Below are 5,479 nucleotides of genomic sequence, written 5' to 3'. Positions count from 1 at the left end.
CTGCACCCTATACATCTACTTCTTTTTCCTTAATGTGTTCCACCTACAGTCGTCTAATTGAGGTTAATGAGTTCATGTAATTCTCACTGAATTTATCTTAAACGCCCACATGCATGCATAATGCATACATGAAGATCGATGCATTTTTACCGGAAAGGTCTCCAGGACGTACACACTGCTGCTGCTGAGCCACCTAAGTGCATGCTCATCATCGGTGCAATAATGTGTGACGTTACGAGGAATATGTTGTGCACACCAGCGCATACAGGCATGCATGAACTGCACGCACAGATGCAAAGAAACATCTTGCGTCTCATCGCTGATTGCATGTGTAACACTTCAATGAGGAAAAACATACGCTTTAATCGCTGGAGTAACAATTGGAGGGAACATCAAAGACGAGAGGAATGGATGTCTGTTATTTTGGTGGTTTATTGCTTTGCTAGTCGACCACGGAGACCACTTGGCAACATCAGACACACTGCAGACGTTTATTACATTTAAAGTCTATCTGGATTCAACAAAGAGAAGAACAGCCTCCTCTGCTGGAGTGAAAATAATGTGACAAAGAGGGCTGGTACAGTGCAGGAAGAAACACACTGATGTGTTTGATGAATGAATGCGAGTGGTCTTGACTAAAATAGAACAAAATACATCAAGAACAAGACTCATTTCAACAGGCCAGTGGAGTTTTTCAGATCTCTGCGGGACTCTTTAAACTATATGTCTTTGAGGAGCACAATATGCTGTTGATTCACCGATCATTGCATATTCAGTTGGTTGTGATCACCTCCCACAGACCACAGACTGGTGTACAGGTGTGCTGTCAATAATGCAGATATGCAGCAACAAGAGGGTCAACAGGTGTTGCACAAACGACAAGAATGGGAAGTGGCTGTCGGTACAGGGAGGCAATACTCTCGTTCATGTTTAACTGCTTATGAATCCAACATTTTTTCATTTATAAGCAGAGGGGTTTGTTAAATCTTGTTTCAAAACTCATCGCTTTAAGATAAGTAATGGATGGATGCTAACAAGCTAGATCCACGCAGAAGCAGCCTTGCTAATCGTTTTGGTGCCTCAAAGAACATAGGCTTTAAATGTTGGGTATATTCAGTTAACATGCTGTGAATGATGTTGTCGAAAGTAGCCTATTAGTACTTCAATACTTATTCAGTACCATGTGTTTAAGGCAACGTGATATCCACATTTGATGGTATCAAAACAAAAAAAGACCAAAGATCAGATTTTCAATCCAAGGCTGCACAGATAATTACATTATTAATAATATGTTGGTGTGCGTTCAGTGACTTTTTCTGTAAAATAATAAAATTTGATGAAGAAAACCATTACCCTACTGTGTGTGGCCTTTTTTTCATTTTTTTCCCCAGTACTGAAGGAGGTATAGGGTTTTACTTTTTTATACTATTGTTGCATCAAAGGTTCAAATTTCTTGTATCATCACAACCTTAGTATGTAGTCATTATATACATTCATACATAGTTTGCAACCACTATTTTTACATTCACAGGCAACAAATTAAAGCTGCCAAAATGTTCTTTAGAAATTACAAAAATAAATAAATATCCCGTCAATGTTGATGTGAGCATGAACAGCATGAAGCAGTTTATTTTTTATCACAAGACTGAGTGCAGTTGAAAATAATTGCATGGGACATTAAAGCAACAAGTTAAAAGGGAGCTGTCAAAATCAATCTTGATCTTATCAATAAAAAAAAAAGTTAGCAGGCAGTCAGGGTTTTCCAGAAGAAGACTCTGCAGCCGGCCTTGCGAGTATAAGCTACCACGCCACCCAGTCCACGTCGATTCTTCTCCCGTTTGTCCGTCTCTGCAGGTTCCTGGGGGATTATTCCATTTTCGGATTTGAAGAGTTTATAAAGCAAGTCTGTAAAGCTCTGTTTCTTTGTCGATTCCTATGGAGAAAATAATGGCATTGTGTAAATGTTAAAGAATCAATAACATTTGAATTTCTACCGAACTGGAAATCAGTATAGGAGTGTCAGAACTTTTGCATTTGTAGCTTAAAGCCAGAAAGAGAAATTCAGAGTTGTTTTGCCCCTCTAATCTTTAATCTGCAATTTCATGGAGCTGCAGCTGTGAGGATAATCAAATGACAGATATCTGGGCAGGTAGCTCTGACAGCATCCAGAAGGACTCACTGAGACTAAAATTACACTTCCAACAGATCAAGATCAATAAAATGTCTGCGCACAAACAGCAACAAACTTTTCTAAATTGGCAAGCTGCAGGCAGGATATTCAATCGTGGCAGGGATTCGGGGGATGACAACAAACATGAATTAAAAAGTAGAGAATCAAGTGAAATAAAGACGTCTTTACCTGTTGTGCGTCTCGTAGTTTGTCGAGCCATGACAGCGAGTCTGGCTGAAGTTGGAGGTCTTTAAATTCCTGCTCCGTCTCTGTATTTTCCGCGACACATGATGCGAAACACAAAAGTGCCAAAATGCACAAGACGTGGGCCATCGTTAGTTGGGAAATCTTGCTTGTTGAGAGAGAATTCTTCGTGGTGAGTAACAACAACATCCACCGCTGATGTGCACCCTAATTGTACAGCACAGTGGCACTTCTGTTTTTAAAGTGGCACCTGGGCCTATAAAGGAAGGAGGAGTGTGGGAGTTACTTGCGTAAAGACCATCTTCAATTTTGTGTTTACCCCCATTAATTCACTGAAGCATGTACTGTGTAATTTACAGCAGTCATTAGGAGCGAGACAAAAGGTCTAAATAAGGACATTTTCACCCTCCCGCTTTTTTTCGGGTGTCGTCATTTACATAAACACACCGTAATCTGGCTGTATAAGTGAAGGTCATCCTGATGCTGTCATTGCAGTAACATGTAAATGTGAAAGATCCCCTCTGTCTCCTTGTTTAAAAGCAAATTCTTGTAAGTTAAGTGCGATGTGCACTCATGTAAAATAAAACATTAATGACGCCGACATGGGGGGAAACAATGATTTCATTAACCCTGCTGAGCCATAAACGTGAGTCAACGGGCACCGCGGAGACATCGGGATATCCAGAGGCCATAAAGGTCAACTTATCATTTGTTACACCCCTGTGAGTTTGTTCTGCGCATCTCTTTAATGAGATTTCTGCTCTGTTTAACTTAACAGTTCTGCTGCGTCTGAATGAAGCCATTGTTTGTCACTGGATATAATGATTTTGTAATGGTACATGTTGCAAATGTGCAATTACGTTATGTGGACTGAAAATGTAGCAAACCACACCTTAAAAAAGTCGTCCTGTATTAATGTTTCAGGGTTATGAGGTTAAAATGCTTCTTAATTCAGAGAGATGTGAAGGCAAGGTGGGTTAAAAAGACTTAATTCAGTTGTGAATGAGATTGTAAAATGAAGGTAAATGGGAAAACAAATGTACATATGCTACATTTCTCCATCTATCGGCACCAACAAGTGCTAATACGTTGATCTCAAATGATGAATGTTAATGACTTTAGCTTTATCTTAACAAAATTACTGCAACCGAGCAACTGAACCTGTTAACTGTAGGATTATCTAGGTTAATGAACGGTAATCCTACTGAAACACAGTTAGCTTTGTTTCACCATCATCATATTACAGTTATTAATCTTTCATAGCCACAAACAGAAACATTGCTAATCATTTTTTAAAACACAAGGGTTTGAAGGGGATAGAGGCTGTTCTGTACTTCCGTATCTTTTGCCAGGCAGCAGGCTGAACAGACCGTGGCTGGGGCGGGTGTTGTCTTTTAGTACCTTTGGGCTCTGTGCAGACATCTGTCTTCACAGGTATCACTGATGTGCTGTAGATTGGTACTGATTATATTCTGGGAGGTTGTAATTACCCACTGTAGAGACTTCATCTACTGGGCCGTGAAAGAACCATGCCGGTTTGTGATGTTTCCAGTCAGGATGCTTTCTTTTTTTTTTCTCTCTCTGTAAAAATTGACCAGAATCTGGCTCCTGAATTTAGCCTTTGTAAGAGTCCTTTCTGTGTTTTTTTTAACCAAAAAGATACATTACCTTGTTGCTATACATCCTGCAAAACAGCTGTGTTAAAATAAAAAGGAAAGATGCACAATCTAGCCAGAATCAAATCGTTTAGGTGGTGGTACTCGTGCCACTTTTGTCCACAGGGGCCGCCAGAGTCAACAAAAAAAGTGAAAGTGAAAGATCCTTGTAGCTGCTTTAATAAAGTCTTTCCAAGTAATAAAGTGGCAACCAAGGCCAATAATAGGAAAGTATTATCTTATGAAGGTGCATCTTAAGTCTCTATAGAATTAGGCTTAAATGTGAGTGGACAACATCCTGTCCCTTCCTACCTTAAGTCAAATGCAGGTGATTTTTTCCTCGAAACACACTGGGTGTAAAAATGAATAAATAAGTCTTAACCAGAGTGAGTCAAACAGGCAATTTCTTGACAGTTTCTATGGAAATTGCCTTGCAAACCTGCAATGAAATGTTCATAATGGGAAGTTATTGACTTTGCCTGTAGTCATTTCTGGATTAAGATTTGACCTTGTCTGTCAGTAAGTATTTACCTTTCAACACATGAAGCTTTCCTGTAAAAAAATAAATAAAAGCAAATGTCTTCTAGTCCATGTAAGGCATATGTGTGGGGAAAACTGAAAGGACATGTGTCCTTCTCAAACAGGAGACAACCTTGAAATGCTTCAACCTTTCAACAAATCGCCATTCTAACCAAATTAGAGAGGTGTAGAGGCCTAATACAGCTGCCTAAACAATTAGTAAGTGCACTGTCGGGAGCAGAATAATCCTGTTAAGAAGGCTACTGAGAGCACTTTACAGCAAGAGTGTTTCTATCCATGCTGACAACTGTCTGCGCCAGGCCATGTAAGACTTATCTAATTCAAGGTGGCATTCAAGGAGCGGCTGCTGGTTATATCAGGCTTTGCAGATGTGTGGGAACTACGATGAACTGAGATTTTTGCTCCAAAAACGTCAAAAAATTCATTAGATAATCGGCGTGATAGCCTATCATCACAGGTTTTTAATTCACACAAAGAGGGTTCAGCTGTTCTTCAGCTGTTACTTGTGTTAGGTGTCGTTCTTACATAAGCATATGAGGCTGTTTGTTATTTTAGACGCTGAGGAATCGATATCTTGGAATATCTGCGTGCCAAAAAGCAACAGTATTTCGAACACAGTGTTGTTTAAGGACATTATTGGGCCCGTTTGCATCTAACTATGTGGGGAGTTTGCATCTATTGATCAACGGCAGATTTGGATGGGCGAGTTTGAATGACTGTCCCTCAGGGGTGAACTGCTCTACTGATTCTCCGAGAGAATAATGGAGAGGGATACAGTGCTGAAATAAAAAAGAGGTATGGGGCCATTCTGCATTTAAATTACAGATTTATCCAGCTTTTGAAAATAGCGTATTTCAAACATCACATGTGGAATCATTGGGCAGATTAACATACCATAAAAACAACCATT

This window comes from Pagrus pagrus (assembly GCF_965226575.1).
Source record: "Pagrus pagrus genome assembly, chromosome: 12".
In the NCBI taxonomy this organism is placed as follows: Eukaryota; Metazoa; Chordata; class Actinopteri; order Spariformes; family Sparidae; genus Pagrus; species Pagrus pagrus.
The sequence above is the reverse complement of the archived record's forward strand: the minus strand, read 5'-3'. Positions refer to the sequence as shown.